Here is a 20,638-nt window from a genome sequence, read left to right as displayed (position 1 = left end):
CGCCCTAATGAATATCGCCTTGATTTCAACATCTGGCTCGTATTAAATAAAACTACAGATGTGAATCCAATAAAGATAGAAATTTTGGAGGGGACATAAAAGGCTTTAAATTAACCTGCAAGATGTTTGTGTTAATTTATAAAAGAAAAAAACAAAAAAAAAACTAAAGTTACCAGAGGACCTGCAGACAAACTTTCCCATTCCTTACCTAGAAAGGGTAGCACAACAATACCAATTATTTTAAACCAACTAATCCATAGCGTGATATAAGATATGAACTTTCAAACTGAATTCAAGCATTACAATTCTAACAACATTCTAGGCTTCCACATTTTTTAAATTAAAATCTTAAGATTTGGGACAAAAGGCAAATGAATGTGTGTGAGAAGGGACATTTAGTCAGCTAAATTATTAACATAGTAAGGATAATCACAAGGTTGTTTCACATTAACAACATGAACACTGAAAATTTTCTTAAGTCTTCATTCAATCTTTGTATTTCATGTATATATGTTGCAATCACACCCCACTTAATGATTTGCGTTACATGGAGATCAAAACAAAGGAGGTGTTCACAAGCCTTCAGTTAAGTCTACGCTGAAATTTGCCATTAAAACAACATTAAAATCCAATCATTTCACATTTTGATGAACTGAATTTAGATTTTCAGAGCTGCCTTGTATTATGGGCCAGAGCAGAGTAAATGTTGCCAGTTGTATCCAGGTTCATTGACCGCTTTCTAGTGGAGTTATAAAACCATTTAAACCACAATGGGATGGGGGTATCAGGATAAGTGTCTAGACTGTATGCGTAGTCAAGTTTATGGAGATGCCTGTCCATGGGTAGTCTGTGTAGCTGCTACCATTCAACTTGCAAGGTAGACAGCAGCTAGTACATATCCGATCTGCAGCCACACCTTCACTTTGCAGGTCATGCTTTTCCTAAGTAGTTTCTGGGAGCACATCTGATTACAAGTTAAGTCAAAGCCAATTCTTCTTTTTGAAGAATTCCATATTTAAGTTTTGTTTTTATCAACTGTTACAGAGGAAACACTTTAAAATAATGTTCCCCTGTAGAAAACTTGTCCAGACTAATTTCTGTATGTTCACTGCTGTTACTTTCACATTTCTCAGAATGTCTTAATTGTAAATATATTCAGTATGGCACAATTTTAAGCCTTTGCCACTTTGGAAACTCTAAAATTCAAATTCACTTTATTTTCCTTGATTCAAAATAGTCAAACTGAGTCACTATGGGAAGATCTTACAGCATTTCTTGTCTAAAGCAAATGCAAGTTCCTAATTTTTTAGGGAAAAATGCAAGCCTTTACAAAGACATAATTACACTTGTCCTTACAGTCTCTGAGAGTGTGGCAATGTAGTGATAACATAAAAACAGAGACTTCTCTGCCTCTTCTTCCAAAATTTCCACTTCCATGTATTTGTCTTCTGCATGCATCTCTCACAAATGTTCTTCAAAGAGAGCGCTCACTGTGATGAAGTAGCAAGAGGTGGGACTGAGGTGGGGTACTTGGCTACTGATCTGAGAGACTGTACTAGCTATTTCTTAGATTTCAACAGTACATGATGGTGGTAAATGTGGTTTAACAACCTAAAATTTAAGTTAATGATGTTTCCTGTAAGAAACCAGGAGCATATATCATGCATACAGCTTGACATCATTTATTGCTAATTTCAGAATGGCACTTTCATAGGCTTCTTGTGCTCGCACCATTTTCAGCCATTCCTACATACATCATAAGAGCATCCGCTCACTGGAAACCGGCTGTACATATCAAGGCAGACACTCTCTGGTGTGCCTTGTGGCGCTGATTCCCCAGCTGCCCAAACTGATGTCTCTATAGTCATACCTGGCAGTTCGTGCAGCCAGGTCTTCTTCCACTGGAAGTGATGTAAAGGGGTACAGAACATGCCCAGTTGTGTTCCCAACACAGGGTTAGCACATCACTGCAAGGATCACCCATGGGATGCTGAAACGTACCTGTCCTGCAGCGTAGACATAAGCACTGATCCTCAGAATGCATTGCTTAACACTAACAACCCTGTACAGCGATGGATCATGGTTGAGGACGGGCTATTTCACAATGGCTAGAAAGTATACTTCAGTTCAGCCAAAGGCATATATACAAAGATGCTTATTTTAATAAATCCTAATGAAGCCTCCTCTGCACCATTGTCCTGCCTCACATTCATCGTTCTCCCCATTCAAACTTGCCTTTTTCTTTTCCTTCCATTATGTTCCATTCCCGATTTTCATTCCCCAATAGCCCATTCCTTACATCCTATCCTGAACCAGAATATCTATATCTTCTCTTCAATTTCAAGTATTTCCGAAACACCTACTAATTCTTTCCCTGCCACTGTTTTTAGACCTTTCCTCCTACCCAAGGTCTGCTCTGTTTCAACACTATTCCTTCATCCATCACCAACATTTACTCATCTTTCTTCAGCTCCTTGATAGGTCTCAGCACTTCTGGCAAAAAGCTAGGGTAAGCTCCATCACACAAACCTTGTTTGGTCACAGCAGCCCAATGATGTATTGTGCGTCATCAATTCCACAGAAACCCTGAAGTACATAAAATATGGTAATGGCAGACAGCCCAGAAGAAACTATCAGGTCTGCTGAGATTCTGCCAGGGTTTCATGGGAGATCAGCAAAAGTAAGAGGGAGTGCATGGGAAATCAGAGAGAGAGGAAACCTTGAATTATATGCAAATCAGTGCACCCGTCAAAAAGAGTTGGCATTTTTGTTTATGTTTTCTGAAAAGGCAGTAATTTAGGACAAAGAATTTTTATTTTATAGAAAAGCAAAATCCTTCAGATTAAAATTTGGTATCAGGTTCACAGTCAATGCAAATACATACTAAAAGTTCATTCTACTGCTATTGTCATCAATCATCAGTATTCAGGACGTGATTCCTTGAAATATGTATTCAAGATGTAGATATAGTCAGAGGAAAGGGAGGAGGTAATGGAGTTGATGACATGATCTGTGTGGCTTGTAGTCATCCCCTTTCAGCCCAGTGTTATGTCCATTTGGGTACTCAACCAACTATCGTCCTTCCGTTAAGCCAGCTGGGATATGGACTTCTGTTTCTGATGAATACAAAAGCTTAGTGATTTTTTTCAGGGTGTAGAAGACTGTTGTGTCCCATCTTGTACATTTTTCCAACTTGAAAACTTATCGTAATTTTAGTTCCCCTAAATAATGCAAAAATAATTGCCTGGATTTTTGTTTTTACTTTTACCTTGTCACCATCATAAATGACAGACTGAAGATCTTACAGAAAAAAAAGATCATTTCATGAATATTGTCAGAACTAAACTACAGATATACATGCAGAAAGTTAAATGAGTTTCAGACAAATATCTTTGAATAACAATTTAAATTAAAACCTCTGCCTTTACAGATTTCTCATTCTTGGTGAAAACTGGACAATGAAAACCAAAATAAAATGGGAACATTTGCATCAAGTAATTAAAAACACATGAGACTGCACAATTTAAAAACAAAAAATCAGTGGTGTAAGGAAGTTTTCTGTTGCCTGTTTTAAGGCATCGGTTACTTTCGATTCCAGGTACATGTGTATCATCTGTCCTAAATCCACTTCAAGGTGCAAGTTTCTAAAGGATGTTTTTTGTGGCTACGCTACAAGGTCCCGTTTCAGCTGCAGAAGGTCAAATGCCGTAGAATTGCAAAGAGGGAAAAAACAGGCCACAATGCTGTTTTTGTTTATTCTGATCCTTGCTAGCTGTTCCACAGGACAGCATGTGCTCTGCTAGTCAGCTTAAACATACTGTACATTAAAGCGGTATTTTATGCAAATAATCACTCATTTTACACAGACGGTCACTCATTTTCACAGTTTTCAGTACCAGGAAGCACTTCTGTTTTCCTGCCTTCTGCAGCAAATGAGGTGTGTATTACACAGACAGCCCTGTGTATTTTAACTGGTCATGTTTCAATTCTGAGGGTTATGAAACTTTAATAAATCACATTTTCTGAAGCAATGTCCAAATGCAGACCTTTAAAAATATTATTGAAAGTTAGTCTCCATTACACTGATCAGCATATTCTAGGCAAATGCACCATATATTGTCTGATTCACTTCAGCAGAAGGTCTTTATAAGAGCATGTTTAAAAATCAGGTCAGCAATACCTTAGCTTGTATCTATCTATACTCCTTGGGTTTTTGGTTTGGTTCGTTTTTTTAATCTGATGATGGTATGGTCCAAAACAAAACAATCTAAGCAGCAGAAACCTGGTGTCCTCATCTCTGCCAGCTATCCTTAGCACTTGGACATTGAATCATGCTCCTTCATCCATGTTACTTGGTTCTCAGACACTCCCAAGGGAAAAGCAGGGTGATGCCCCTTAAGTACTAAGCTATACCCAAGTGTTTAGGGCACACTCCTAGGAACTGGTGTATGGACATGCCATCCCCTTAAGCAGAGGAAGGCAAAGAAGTTAGGTTTCCCACTTTGTAACCACACAGCAATTGTATAAACAACGGGTGGAGGCAGCACCACTCCTTATTTGTGTGGAGACAGTGGGACAGTGAAACACATACCAAGAGTGTTGAACACAATAATCAAAACCAACAGCAGTATACAATAGACCACCCAAAACACAGCTGTAATAGTTTTTCAGCTCTGCCATGGAAACAATGAATAGAAACAACAAGCAGAATAGTTTCAAAAATAGCTACTTTTCTAAGTAGAATTTAAACTTTGAACCAAACTGGAGAGTATTTAGAAAGTTTTTTGCAGATATAAATTTTGCCGCACCAGGTCAGCTGTGCTACCAGCACTGTAGAGGCGTAGACCCTAACGAACCGAGAGGTTACTAAGCTGTGTAGGAGTGAGGGATGACACAGGAGCTGCTTTAACTGGATGCTTCCTGATATTTAAAGTATTTCATCCAGAATTAATGGCCGTCAATCCTTAATCAGAACAGCCATCATTTTGTATCATACAAAGATTATTACACGGAAGAAGTATATTAAAGTAGTTTTGAAGTCTTTGCATTTTCATTCTGCTCTGAAATAGTGAGCTTCCTGGTAGTGAAAGCACTTTGTTCCAAAACAAATCTGTAAAAGTGTGTCTAGGGTAAATTACTTGACAGCATTTCCCTAGCAGGCTTTGAAAGGTGTGAGAGATGCGTGCTAGGAAAAGGCCCGGCTGATGTGCATACTGGGAGATGCGTGGCCACATGCTGGGATTTCCAAAGCACCTCTGCAAGACTCTGACCACATCTACTCAGGGTGGCCTGCGGGGTCACCTCCTTTCTGCTGCTGCTGAATGTCAGTACTCAGGGGTTTCTGACTGTTCTCAAGAGAGCATATTCATAACGGGGTGTCTTTCAACCCATGTGTGAACCTTGCCAGCCCTGTCATAGAATATTCACTACACGTTACTCAAAACTTTCACTGAATAAGAAATCATTTATTTTCCTATGAGTTCCCTAAGTTCCTTCTAGGAATTTCATCAGTATCATATGTGTCTCAAAACAAAGCACCTCTGGCTGTACTGATGAGATCCGCTGTTAGGTAATAAGGCATAAGTACTTCTCTTTGAATCCGAGTCAACAGTGCTTCCAGCTGAACACAGGCCAGCAGCCTGCCCTGGCAGACAGAAGGGCCAACCGTACCCTGGGGTGCATCAGGCCCAGCACTGCCAGCCAGTCAAGGGAAGGGATTGTCCCGCTCTGCTCTGCACTGGTGCAGCCTCACCTCAAGTACTGTGTGAAGTTTTGGGCACCACAGTGTAATAAGGACATAAAATTATTGGAGAGTGTCCAAAGGAGGGCTACAAAGGGTCTAGAGGGGAACACATATGAGGAGCAGCTGGGGTCCCTTGCTTTGCTCAGCCCAGAGCAGAGCAGGCTGAGGCAGGCCTCATGGCAGCCTGCAGCTCCCTCATGAGGGGAGAGTCGAGGGGCAGACGCTGAGCTCTGCTCTCTGGGGACAGCGACAGGACCCGAGGGAACGGCATGGAGCTGGGACAGGGGAGGGTCAGGCTGGGGGTTAGGGAAAGGTTCTGCACCCAGAGGGTGGTCGGGCACTGGGACAGGCTCCCCAGGGCAGTGGTCAAGGCCCCGAGTCTGCCAGAGTTGAAGAAGCATTTGGACAATGCTCTCAGACGTATGGTCTGATTTTTGGGTGGTCCTGTGTGGAGCTAGGGATTGGACTCGATGATCCGTGTGGGTCCCTTCCAACTTGGGATATTCTATGATTCTGATTTTGCATATGGGCTCTGAAGCATAACAAGATTAAAGATGAAATTTGTGAATTCCTCAAATTTGGCGTGTCTCAGTGATTAAACGCACAACAACAAACACCTAGGGTTTGATTTCACTGAGCTGTAGATGATCTACCACTTGTTCAAATTTCATCTACAGTGAGAACTGTCAGTGCTACACGGAAACCTATACCCTGATTTTCAGAAGTGTAGCCAAGGAAGAAATTATTTTCCTATCTATTAAAGCTTTATCAAAATATCATTTTTCCTCATCCAGGTAGAGAAAATTCTTTGAAACATTACCTAAAAGTTTATCACAATAGGAGTGGAGAGGGTAGTCCAATCTTTTGCCTAAGAGAGTAAAAGACTGAGTTTCAAGTTGCTGCTCTGAACCTGACAATTCAAACCTATGTCTTTTCTGTATGTTCCCTACACCACAGTATTGGTCATCATAGAGTGGTACTATCTCTTTCTCTTATTTAAAAAATAAATTCCATATTGAACCTGAGACTTTCCATCAAAAGCAAGGGGGAATCCAATCCTATTAAAAAAAGTTTTGATAAGGCAGCACTGTCTTGTGACCCTTTTCTTCCTTCTTACCTTTGCCAAAATGGTTCACAAAAATAATCTGAATTAGCTCTTATCTTAAGCTTGGCAGATGAAAAAGCACTTCCAGAGGCCAGTTATCACACAGGAATAGAAACCAGTCCTCATAAGTTTTGGTGAGACATATAACCACAAAAGACCATCTGCCATCTTTCTGCTGCCCTTTCTGGTGTGCAGGAACATAGCACTATACACCTCCTAACTTTGGCAAGTCCTACTGCTGGGGGAAGGGTTCCCAATGTCAGCTTCATTCATTAAAAATCCACATTCCGTCTTTGAAAACGTTCCAGCCTAAGATCCCAAGAGGCAAAGACTCAAGGAAAAATTAGACTGGAGAGAAGGGTCCTAAATCTCATCCTTAATGGAGATGGAGTGAAGACAGGAAGAGTGATGTGACTTGAACAACTCAAGGGTGTTCAAATTGTTTTGAACATTTTGAAGATATTTAAAGGACTTCCAGGGAAAACAAACAAAAAAAACCACCCTACGATTAAAAAAAAAACAACAAGTAAAATGCTAGTATGTGATGTGACTTGTATGTACTACATGTGTAACTAACATTTAGGGATAATGGAGCTGGAAAAAAGAAGAATTGTATGATAAATTACACATATTTCTGTAATAATAGAAATCTATAGTAACATAGATCCAAAGAGAGACAGCATCTATTAACAAATTCAAGCTTTAATAAAAACATAAGGACATTTTTGCCTCTGTATTTTAACTAGAGGGAAGAAAAAAAAGACTAGCTCTCCTAAACTTCTCTGCCCTCTCACCCCCAACATCTCAATCTCCAGTGAGCACACATAGATCATGTCTGCCTTGGAACGTAAATACGTAGCAGTGCAACAGAAGAATTAAAATTAACAGATGAGTCCAAGGAACAAAAACAGCTAACAAATGTATCTTGTTAGACTGCTGTCAGAGAACAAGATTTTTATCAGAAATGCTGTTTTTCAGAGGACACCAGGATAATTTCCTCCTAATAAATTTCCATCTTATTGAGAGCGGCTAACATTCTGCCAGTCGGAGGGAATCTCCCAAGGGTATGGCTCACACAGCTCTCCTACCACTGGATTAGATGTATGCACACGTTTTAAGATACAGTAAGTACAGAGTGCCTATAAAAGTGCATAGAGGTGTTTTTAAAAACACATGTCAGTGTTAGAAGTTTGCCCCATTTTAAAACAGATTCAATACGTTGTTTATTGCAGTCTTTTCCCCTGAATTCAGAGGAAATGAGTGTGCATAATTCCACATTCCCTGGAAGGCAAAAGGAGAACATTGGTCTAAATAGTTTGTGGTGTTGTCTTGTAATTTCCATGAATCAAAGCATATTTTTTTACTGCCTCACCTATAATTTTTCATAAACATCTATCCTTTCCCTTTAAAAATATTTAGGGGGAAAAAAGAACTGTGTGTCATAGGGTATTAGCTGATTAGTTCATTCAAACAGTGCTAATTATAGGTTTAATTGCTTAAATGTGAAAGTCATTTATTTAAATTAGCTGCATCAAACATACAGTATGCTCAAAAACTGAAACATTTTGGTACTGGGAACCAGGGTTATTTTCTGTAAACAGAACATGCAAACTATAAGATGAGAAACAATGTGCCTCTATGTACTGATCAGCAAACTCATTTAAACCCCAAACTCCCTCCTCCCCTGCCTCTGGGGTCGGAGAACAGCCTCATTTGAACAATGACTAATGGAATGCACTGAAATGTGCGGAGGGTTGAAAGGAGAAATACTATTCAAGCCAACAAACTCATTTCATTTGTGATTTAGAGGGGCACTGCACCTTTCCCCTGAACTCCTCCTGAGAAGGAATGAATAGGCATCTCAAGGTTATGTAAAAACTGGTATTTCGGGTGAAAAGTATATTAGTTTTTAGAATAATAAATGAAGAAATAAATAAAGGTTTCTTATGCCATAAAAATTCTGCAGGGAAAAGATGTTTAAACTGCAACAAAAAGGTAGCCAGAGCTGTAGTGACTATAGGAATGACAGAAAGAGTTTGACTGTGTATTAAAAAATATTTGAATTAAATACACAAGAGATGGGCTCAGCTTTTTAGTCTGAAAAGAAAAAAAAAGGAAAAGAAAAAAAAAAGAAGAAAAAGAAGAGATTTTTAAAGAATAGAAAACATTAGGCAATTAACATACTGAAGAATGCCTGGCTGCCAATCCCTCCATCTTCCTGGGTTGACAAAGGAATGCATATATACATACAGATAGACGTTTATTTTTTAAGAAGGAATTTTTCTGAGGAACAAAGAGATTCAAAAGAGCTAGATTCCCCAGACATATCAGTTTTCATGTTCCGTATCTCTGTTCCGTCTGTAATCAAGTTGTATCTGAATGTTATTGCATTTTTCTAAACCTTCAAGTTGATATTAAGCTCCAGTGTTCTCAACAACATTATGGAAGTACACGACAGCAGCAGCAAAGGCTGCTGGATGCAGAAAGCTCCTCTTAATTTAATAAGGGTTTTTAAACCAAACGCTATGCACCATTGACTATGCAGGAAAGCTATTTTTTGCTGCAAAAGTTCCCAGCTCATGAATATCCTTGGACGCTCCTCTGTGCACAGCCTCTCTCAGTGCCCCCTTTTCCTGCTGAGAGGGTCAGATGGCCACAGGAGAGCCTGACCCCCTGTTTACATTTCACTGTGCAGATTACACAGTGAAGAATAATACTACAGCTGGTTACTGCTTACAATTATTTAATTTAAAGAAAAAAAAAAGCACAAACCTTTACAACCTGAATTTATATAAATCCATCTGTTTCTGTATCTTTCCGTGCAACTTACTATTTATTTTTTACTTCTAAATTTTATGAACCCATTCATTACAAGCTCGGAGCTTCCTTTTTGGGTGGGGGGAATGGTTGTACTTCTGCTCCATGCAATGCAGCATCTTAACGTGTAAAGTAAAAAATATTTGGAAAATACTATGGTCATATTTTAGGTAAGCAAACAAAGGCGGGGAGTAGGTACAATTCTAACATCATGCAGCAATGAGTGACGGAGGAAGCAATTTGCTCCTATGCTGGAGTCTTAGTCAATAGTTTCATCTCTAATTTTTAGGGACCCTTGCTCTCCATACACAGATGCCCCAACAGAGAAACAGGCTTTGGGATGTCTTCAGCAGAAATACACCTAAACATAATAACATACAAAAAAGTGCCAAAAAAAATAGTATTGCAAATTTAGAAAGTCAGTTGTGGATAGATTTCACTGAGATTAAATCTAAATTGAGTGGATTTCCAACGTGATCCGGGAACAGCATGTTAAGGGAGAGTTGGAGACGTATCCTCAGGGGATTTATGTGGTTATACCTCCAGATGATCCCAGGGCAGTCTGAAAATGAGATACAAAGGGCTCAATTCTGCCCTCATTTACACAGCACTTAACTCTGATTTTCATGGCGTTTAAACAAGAATGTCATGTAAAGTGTCTTGATCATCGAAAATGGTGCCAAATACATATTCTCCCCTCCAGATTATTGCATGCAATTCAGATCATGGTACATTTACATGTGTAGAGATGGCCTTTAGAAAAGAGGTACAGAGATTAAAATAGAGGTTGCAAGGAAACTAATCGGAATTGCCCTATTTCTCGGATACTTATCCAAAATAACCAAGTAAATTACAGTTTCTTTAGCAGCTTGTTTACAGTTGTATTTGTCAGAAGAAAGTGCTATTTATATACTAAATATACTTCATAAAAATGCCCAGGATCCAAATGCCATGTTCAGAATGCTGTCCTTTAAGACTATCACCTAATTTGTTAATATATGTAAATCTATAATATTGACAGTAAGACGCAGGAAGAGGGATGCGTCACATCTTCCATTCATCATATGATATCATGGTAATGTGTCTCCTCATTCTTAGGTGTTTTAAAAGCTTAGCTTTTCCCAGTTACAGAGAGTTATGTTGCCCTCTGGATAAAAGCTGGAGAAATACATGCTAATGCTGACTTTTCAAGGACCTCTGTTATACAACATAATAGATACGTGGTATGTGAGTGCCCACTTCTCTGTGCCTGCTATGAAGTGGCCTGTTTTACCCTTTTCCCATGTTTTTAATCCTCAGCCCCTTAAGTAAACACAAGACAGAGACCTGGAAGTTGTTAGGGTATGTTGTATTTATGACATTTTAGTCGTCGACTTTAATTTAGGTATGGTATTTAGCAAGGAGTTATTAAAGTGTGATACCAACAGGTCCTATGCTGGATAGGACCATACTCCAAAAATAACCCATAAGATTCTGTGAAGAGACATGCTACAGGTATCCTTGAAAATCAAAAGCAACTGTGAATACAGAGGCAAGATATGGTCACAAGTCTCTTCTCAACTGTTTTTTGTTGTTGTTTGTTTATTTGTTTCTTTGTTTTGATGCTTCCTTGGGTTATGTCTGTATTGAATTTAAGGTGCCAGGCAAAAGAGTGGGCTAATTCAGCAAGTCCCCTTGTCCAGTTTTATGCATTCACTTGAATACTGTCAGCTGAACTAAGGGAAGGATATTACTCTGAAGGTTGGCTCAAGCTCAGATGTGAAAGCTATATCTGAAACTTAGCAGAAGCCTTCATTTACAAGTATGGATAGGAAGAAAACTTGGTCTCAAGGCTCAGGTTCCTGCTTAGAACATAAAGAGGAGCCTTTAATGAATCAAAACCTTCATTGATACACATTTTGACAAATGTCAGTTTATGTCTTTTTTTTTTTAAGTTGTTTGTTGCATATTTTGCCACTTTAGAATCATGTTTTGTTTGGGAAATAGGTAAAGATAATGCAACATGAATGTACTCATTTACTCAGTACGATGCGCTACAGCAGCAGAAGCATTTTTGTGCCCCTCTGTTTTCAATCTCTGCAAGTAATGCAGCAAATAGATTGTATGATGCATTATAAATTATATGATACATAATAGTGATTATCATCACTACCCAAAATAATACAGAACATAACAAGAAAATACTAGCAAATATTATGTGAAAGCCAACTTTGAAATTTTGTGTCAATTTATTCTACCATTTAGTCCTAAAATAAAAGACCAGAAAAAATACTATGTAGTCTACCTACAATCAAAACAAACCCCGACACTTCTGTTATAAAATTGCTAAAACTAACAGCCAAAGATCTATTTTACCACCAGATCTTGAGCAGTGTTTATACCTGTGATACTAAAACCTTATTTGAAATAGTTCATAGACAAGTGTAAAAAAGGCAAAATCACAACACCATAATTTTCTCTCCAACCTATAGGCTGAACTTGCTGACAGTGTTCAGTGAATACCTTTTTTTTTTTTCCTGTGAATTCTCCTTGTGTACTTACAACTAAAGCAATGCAAATATATTTCAAAATAAAAATGATGCCCACCAGGACAGGAGAAGGCGTTAACTTTTCTTCCCCAGCTCAATTCATTTTCAGTTTGGATTTGCTGTGAGTTCTGTAAGAGAGATTAGAGGGATTCCTGCTGTAGCAATTTTTTCTGCAAGGCACATTTATGTGTGCTATAAAATGACCAAAAGATGGTGTAAGTTTGTAGTGAACATATGGTCTTCTTTTCCACATATTGTCTAAGAATTTGTGCAAACAAAGGACATATATTTCACTTTCTAAAAGCTTTTTCTTTTATAGAAATGAAAAAGTTGGTCAAAACCTAGGCTAGCAACGGTGTCTGGTACTACTTTCTTAGTCAGTGAGTACTGACTTTATTTTTATATCTCTAAACATTATTAACTTTACTGACATCAAAGAAGGCTCATACCCTTAACACAATATGAAAAAAATAAGGTATCTAGCTGTACTGGTCTCATGTTTCATTGTGCTATCACATCACAAGCTGCTGCACTGATAGAAGAAATCACATATCCTCTACAAAAAAAAAAAAGAGAGAGAAGAGAAATGTATGTATAACAGTCTTTGAAAGTTCTGTAAATGCACATTAGGCACTGACTGCATTTCACTAGCACAATACAAGCTGCTTTGACAGCAAAGTCACAAAGTCGTGTGTCTTTAGCAAAGACAATAGAGAAGACAGAATTTAAAGTTGCCATTAAGGAGCACAAGTGAATAAAGAGTAGTGTTTCTAGTGGGGTCTTCCTTTGAATTTTTAAAGCATTACAATATTACCAGAGCGCCAGCTGATCCCACCAGCCATACTGCGCACGAGTAGCACGGCCATTCCTAAAAACATGCCCATCAAATAATCAACGGCTTAATTAACCCAATTCTTATCTCAAAGACTACCAAAAGGAAAAGAAAAATAACATGAAGGAACACCAATTCAAAGAACTGCACCATGATAGAAACATAACCGGCACAAGAAAAAGAGAGTTTTTCTTGTTGCAGACAGCAACCTCCAGGCAGGCTACAGCTTCCCCAGCTAACTTCTCATCGACCTGTTGGGACCCAGATATGGGCACCTTCCCTCTCGGTTAGGGAGACAAAGCGTGGGTGGAAGCTGCCTCCAAAAATCGCCTGTAATGACAGGGAGACAGTTTGGAAGTGGAGGGTAGAAAACATAGGACAAGTGGATTTGTTTAGTTTTGGTTTTCTGCAATATCTATCACAAATATGAAACACAAGCCACACGTTAATTTAATAAACTCATAGGTATCATGACTGTCCTGGTTATGTGCATGTATATTTTTTAATACAGCAGGGGTTGTTAGAAACCATATCACTATGTTCCTGTAATACAACTGAAATCACAGTTACTGGGTTAGGGCATATGCCTCAGGTATGTGTGCGCGTATGTGATGTATCAAAAATACCTTGTGTTTTATTGCCAGGTATAATAACCTTTCACAAACACTGGACAAAAGCGCGTATGGAGGTGGTAGCACTTCAGTGGAACTGGCGGATTGCATCTCATCTACTGGTGTAATATGATACGCGTTTTCTATTTAACATGTTGGGAGAAATCTAAACACAGTTAAGATTTTTATTACTTTCATTTTCCCCTTTCCCAACGTTCTTTCAGTAGCACAAGCACTGAAAGCTGAACAAAACCCATAATGTGATGTTTAAAATAGTTACCATTTTTCAGGGGGTATTTTTTAGGAGGTGGCGGAGATTGAGAGATTGTTTTCTAAATTAACAGTCCAAGATTTATGGGCAATTTGAGTGGTACCTGGAAAATCGAAGGAGTGGGAAGGAGAGAAAGAAGTAATGGTGTTGTGTTCCAAGGTAGAAATAAAAAGCTTTTGTTGTCAAATTCTTATTACCAAGATTTAATACTTTTGCTTATTTATTTGGGCAAATACTTAAACTTTCTCATCTCAGTCTTGAAATATGGCTTGAAAAAGCCTGGATCGGGTTAACGGGTCCAACTGATCCTCTGTTGAGGTAGCAACAGGAAAAAAATGTCACATCTCTTGAGTACTGCACTGATACCTGAAATTCTGCAGCTAGCATGGAGTGGTGTGGCATACCAGCTAAAACACAAGCCTTACTACCTCAGCTGTAATGCTGAAGGAAATATTTAATATCCATATTGTTAGACTGCTAAGAGGTCCAAGGTAGTATGATCCTATGACCCAAGGGTTCAGGCTGCTGTAAGTTAGCTCTCCCTGTACCAAGCCCATTGCTTACTCAAGTGCAAAGCAGCCTGGGCTGGCAGCTGGGTTCAGAGCATAGACCTCTCCCAAAGGCAACCCAAAGATGCTGGGTTATTCTACAGAGGTTTCCTGTGGCATACTCAGGGCTATCTTGTTACGTATGGAGAATCACCTACGGCCATACAGGAAGCACCATCGCTAACACTGTGTCCTCCCAGCCTCTCCCCACAGAGAAAGCTTGTGCTTTGCTTGGTGGAGATGCAGAGCTGCAGTCGCTGCTGCTTTTCACATATGCATATTGTTAAATATTTACGTTAGAGAGGACGGGGTCAAAGAACAATGCCTTGCAACTGGAGCAGAAGGCAGTGAGGTCTATGGGGATTATTTTTAATTTCCAGAGTTCATTCCAGTGTGAGATCAGCCCTGGAGAAAGTTTTCCTCTCCACAGGGATGAGTTTTCCCCTTAGCACAGAGTGCTCCATTTTTCAGAGAAATGTAGTGATCAACAAATGCCTTCTGTATCTTTTACATATCCCAGACAAGGCAATGAAGTACGCTGAAGATAAGCAACGTCTCCCTGAATCTGATTTAAAATCTACGTGGAAGCCAGTGAAAGCATCAGAGAACAGATCTGATACTCTCACAGTAGGCTGTATAGCTGAGAATACATGTTTTAAAGAGCCTCTGTTCTTGGAGGCTTTTACATGCTGAAGATATCACAACGGGTATAATACATGTTCAGAGTTCATATAATAGTAACAAATGTACGAGTATCTGAGTGTAGATCCTCAGCTGGAGATGACAGCAAGTATTACATGCATAAACCATGTCCTGGAATTTTTAGCATCAGCAAAGCAAACGTAATTTTTCCTGAAAATAATCCTTTATCAAGTAAGTAAAACCTGGGCAAGGCCACTCAAATTCTATGAAAATGAATATAGCAGTTTCTGAAGTCAGCTAAGTATTTCATTTTTTTCATGCTTCAAATTTCAGCTTTCCTTCAAATTCACATTCCATGCCTGGTACATTTTAACTTGAAGACTTTAGATCTAACAGATTACTATCTCTAGCTGCCTTGTTATTTCTTTAAAACCTGTCAATAACTAAATAAATACATAGCTATTTATTGAAGAAAAAATGACCAAAAATATTTTAAAATAATAAATTTCAACCATTTAAAAGCATAATCTGATTTTGTATTTACACCACAGTGTAAGCATCTTTTTGTAGTGTTATGTTTTAACATCGTAACGAATCCCAGCCATTTATTTTACAATATACCCACATATCTTAGAATTTATAGATAAAATATTTCATTTTGTTTTTCTCAGTGTCCAGAAGGAATAAACAGGTTATGAAGTGTCTACAGTTGCATCCTTGTAAAAATCTCATATTAGAAAAACAACACCTTATGTTTTCAGATGTTTCAGAGAACATTTCTTCAGAAGAGTTGAAGCTGACAATTAAACAGAGGATTCTGGAAACTAGTCCAAAGAAATAGTTCATCTATAACTCACAGAATTGTGCTACAGACTAGCTAAATGTGACCTATTTGTTACTTATCCTTTTATTTGGGCAAATACACCCAGTCATATTTATTCAGGAAGTACAGAGTACAATTTGTTTTAAACTGAATTGATATAGGTTTCATGCCTACTCTGTGTACAGAAAATGTCTCACAGTGTTGCCAGTGGACAACATTACAGCATGAACTGCCATGAAGAACCCGGACAAATGAGCTCTGAGCAGTTGCCCTCTTTTTCTGCTAGTTTCAGAAATTCACTTTATAGTAGTGGCAGCAACTGCCCATTTATTTTAGCTGATCCAAATAATGTATCACTGGCTAATTAGGGAACAGATAACAATCTTGCAGACAGAGTTTACTAAATGGTTCCATTTACTATTCCGTATAGTTAAAATTTTAGTACTTCTGATATGGTACCAAATAGGCTTAAACAACTGTGACAGCTGGGAAGATGCAGGCTATTTTTCTGACTATTTTGCAAGCTTCAATTAAAAACCCGCAGTCGAGGCACTCCCATAAATTATCATAGAACTCTTCTACAGTAGAAAATAGAGCCAAAATAATGTTATTTCCTGCAACAAGAAGTTGCAAGAAAGTTTACACTAATTAAAAACAATCTGAAATATCCTATTTTTCATAGGTTCAGGGATTGTGGGAGAAGGAACGTAAATTGGAAGGCAGGAACTGGCCTCTTACATGCACACATACACAAGCCACAAATACACTATTACAAACACTAGCTGTTAAGCAACATACATATCATTGTTAATGCCATAAGCGTATCTCAAAGCCTTTCCTGGGGGGCCCACTTTGTCAGAACAACAACAAGAAAAGAATATGGGTGCCAATTCATGTGGGGAAGTGGATTAGGCTGGAATGGTGACCCACCTTGCTTAGAAGCCTGTGTCTGCAGAACATGGGCACACGGAAATACCAGGCTGCCACAGTTTACAGCCAAGATTTTAAACTGAACCTCAATTGGAGACTTTGTAAACAAGATCTTGCCCCACAATTAGAGAAACGAAGCCAACCTGTGAGGGTTAACACCTGAACTAGAATGGGTTTAAACCTCTGGAAGACAGACATCTTTGGTCATCTCACAAGGATTTTGCCATTCTTAGTGGTCTGTCTCCTACAGAGAACAGTAAAACCAAAGCCCTACTGTGTGTGTGCGCATAACCAGTGACAGCTGTTTTAGAAAGCCTAGACTAAGAAGCCTGGACATCAGAAGAGACTGGTAAATTAGTCCTTGATACAATAGCAAAGCTGTTGGTCCTTGTTTGCATTTGTCAGGCCCAGAGAGCGGGAAGTAACTGTGGCGAGATAGAAATTTCTTGCTTTTCTCCCTGTACCTAAACAGATAAAGTTTACTTACTTTATATAACTCATGAGAAATTCAATCACAAAACAAAGTTTTCTTGCAGCTCCATGTCCGAGGGATTGCTTAGCCCTTGTCTTTGCTGAGATTCCAATTGGCTGGGTAAAATGCTGCAAAAAGATGCTCTCAGTGAATGGAAGCTTGCTGCAAACTGCACTTTAACAGGGAAACAAATTGGTTTGGGCACAAAGATCAGAAAAAAAAAACTTTGTGTCTAAAAATTTTGATTATTCATTTTTAAAATAGCTTTTTTTACTTTGAGGTGTGACTTATCATTCAAAAGGAGATAAACTATTCAAAATGAAATTAAAGGCTTTATCCCAGGTTCATCTCTCAGTTTTACTTACTTGTTTCACGAGGAATAGACAAATTTTTGTTTGAATTCTGTAACAGACCTCGAAAACCAGTTGTCTAGCCCAGTTAAAATCTTATAGGTGTTGCCAGAGAGAAGAAACCCAGCAACACAACTAAGAGTGCAGGGAAAATCTATAACTAGTTTCCATAATGTGGATGGGGACAAGTTAATCCATGCTCTCCCAGTGCTCTGTATTGCCACTAGACTGTAGCATCAAACACAATACAAGAAATTGAAGAACAGAAAGAGCCAAGAGTGTCTTTCTAAGCAAAGATGCTCCCCATCATCTCTGGCATACAAGACTAGCCAAAACTGAGCATTCGGAGATATGAATAGGGAGATTTGAAGGAAGACAGCAAAATGTGGTATATATCATGTTGTAAAACAAGTGACACTCATCTACTAGCAAATTGCCAACATGTCATTCCTAATTTGCTGTCTAGTTTTACACTATCCATGCAGATAGATCAAGCCATTTTCACTAATATGTGTAGAACCTAGAGCAAAAATCATGTTAAATGCAAAAAGTATGAACTTGAATTTCTACTTTTACTTCTATAGCTCAGCTGCCTAGTTGTGTTTGGGAAACTTCACCTTCTCTGTTTTGATGAAAATTTCATCTTCGAGCCATGACAACTCAGGACTGTTGTAAGATTTCCAAAATCTTAGAATTTGTCAAAAGTTTTACCAATGCATCTCTTTGAATTCTCTTTGTCAAACACTGACACAAAGTTAATGTCATTTCAAATGTGTACACATCTTCCATAGGATGAATTCAAAACTGAAGTGACCAAAGAGCTGTGAGTAATGTGAGAGTCAGCTCTAAAATATGTGAAGGAAATGAAGAAGAAAGTAATAAAACTACATAATGAGAGGATGTTATAAAATATCCATTAGATTTAGGAGTGTTTATTTTCATTATGTCTCTGATACTGGTTTAAAATGGGCCAAATCCAAATGTAGAAGCATATGCGTTCAAGAGAATTTTCTGTCTTCAGAGATTTCACTAACAGGAAAGCTTTAAGAGCCATTGAGTTAGTCCTTGGATTTTGAATTGATGTATGTGCCCTTTGCATCTTTAAGATGATGCACAAACTACCTTAATTACTAAATAAAGCAGTTCAGATCTCAGAGGAGAAGTATTATGTGTTTGGCTTAAGGAAAGGGAATCTCATGAAGCAATCTAAATGCCTTCAGGTAATGCAAGTACAATTGCCAGTGAGTTACGTGCCTGCAATTCAGAGCAAATTTTGGGCTCATTTGATGCAATTAAGTATTAATTATTTCATTTTTTTTCTCTCCTCCTAACAGATCAGTAAGAAAAGAAAAAAAAAAGGCTGCACAATGATTCAGAACCTGCCCTCCTGCCCCAAAATGAATGAGACTATAGTAAGTCAGGCATAGTCTATACCGCTTCCCCCTAAATAACAGGATTCTAGAAAATGATCACAACCACCGTATTTCTAAACAAGCTTCCACAAAATACTGCAAAACATGGTGGTATGAACTTGAACACTCTGCATACTGAAGTAAAATTGTCAGTGAGGTAGTGAGCCCATAAATACCTTCTGACAGAGTCTTACAAAGAAGGATGGCAGTGATCCATGGTGATTTCTCTGGTAGCAAGCAGTTTTCAGGCTTCCCATATGAAGACTGAAGCCCAAAAAGAAGCTGACTGCAGAGTCCTCCTCCTCAGGGGTTCTGCAGATCAGCAGACAAGGATGAGAAATGCTGTAGCATCTGTGACGAAAGCAAACGTACCTAACAATAAAAGACTCCATTTTCAGTCAAGCAGCTATACTGTTCCATGTTTTTTGGAAAAGAAACAGAAATTCCAACTTTGTGCAATTCACCCCATAAATACACATAGCTTCCCTCTTCCCCTTTACTGGGCATTATTTACCCCAATCTGAAGAATATAATAAGGGCTAGAAAAACCTTTATTTAACAGGTTGAAAATCCACAAGGTTTCCTTTCTGTCTGCCTTTTCCCCAGAAAGAGAATGGGAAATAAATTCCTGTTTAATCACAAAATTAGCTTCAGCAAAGCAAATGAATTTACAGGTCTTTAAAAGATGGGAGAAGTTTAAATTCTCTCCTAACCTCCTTATACCTAAACATGTTTCATTCCAGGACAGTTGCATGCATTTCTTTCTTCCAACAGAGACCTTTTAATTCCTTATTGCTGTCACTTTCTTTTTATTTAAGAAGTGAAGCTGTGACAGTGAGTGGGTGTGGGAGCCATGTGATGGGAGGTTGTTCAGGCACTGTGAGCTGTGAAGACGAGCCAAGCTACCTGCAGGTGATGCTGGAGCTGTCCCCCTGATAACCCAGCGACCTGCAGGTAGCGAGGCGTTCACATACCCCCTTCTGGATGCTCAGCAGCAAACACGTTAAAGCAGCCTAATCTCAATTCTCCCCCTACCTCATATTGGTAAAGGATGTGTAGAAACTTTTAAAAAATGCAATTGTATTTTTTTTTCTTTTTTTTTCTATTTTTTTAACCACAGAGGTTTCTTAAAAAGATAAAAAACACCATAAAGTACCACAGAGAGCATTTAATGCCTAAAGTACATCTTTCCTCTGTTCTCATTATGCTGTTTTGTTTTTGTCCTGAAAAGCCACAAAGCCGAGCATATGACAAAGGGGGATGAGGCACTGTCTGCAGGGGACAGACAGAACATGGCAGCACAATGCTATCTAGGAGAGGAAGCGTGTGAGGGCAGGATTTTCTTTTTTTTAGGCTGGTATCTGGAACCTCATTTATCCCAAGGTTGGTTGGTTGGTTGGTTTGCTTGTTTATTTATTTAATGCAACTTAGTCTAGTGAAAAACCACGGTGATGTTCCCAAAGTTGCCCCTCTGGGTTCTGCAGGAATCCATCCTGGCAGATGGATCTGCAGACTTGGAGGAAGTTCAAGTATTTTCCGGTATATCAACAAATA

General features: G+C 38.7%; 1 long non-coding RNA gene across 1 annotated transcript; it reads right to left on the bottom strand.

The window, feature by feature from the left end:
• Positions 1-6,606: 6,606 nt before the first annotated feature.
• Positions 6,607-17,032, bottom strand: LOC308193868. The gene is made up of 3 exons (XR_013950016.1): positions 16,851-17,032; positions 12,252-12,321; positions 6,607-10,227 (listed from the first exon to the last, which is right to left on the bottom strand). It is a non-coding gene; the product is annotated as an uncharacterized lncRNA (long non-coding RNA).
• Positions 17,033-20,638: the final 3,606 nt, after the last annotated feature.

The sequence above is a fragment of the Anser brachyrhynchus genome (assembly GCF_964034855.1).
Source record: "Anser brachyrhynchus genome assembly, chromosome: 4".
Taxonomy (NCBI): Eukaryota; Metazoa; Chordata; class Aves; order Anseriformes; family Anatidae; genus Anser; species Anser brachyrhynchus.
This window is presented reverse-complemented; position numbering and strand designations above follow the sequence as displayed.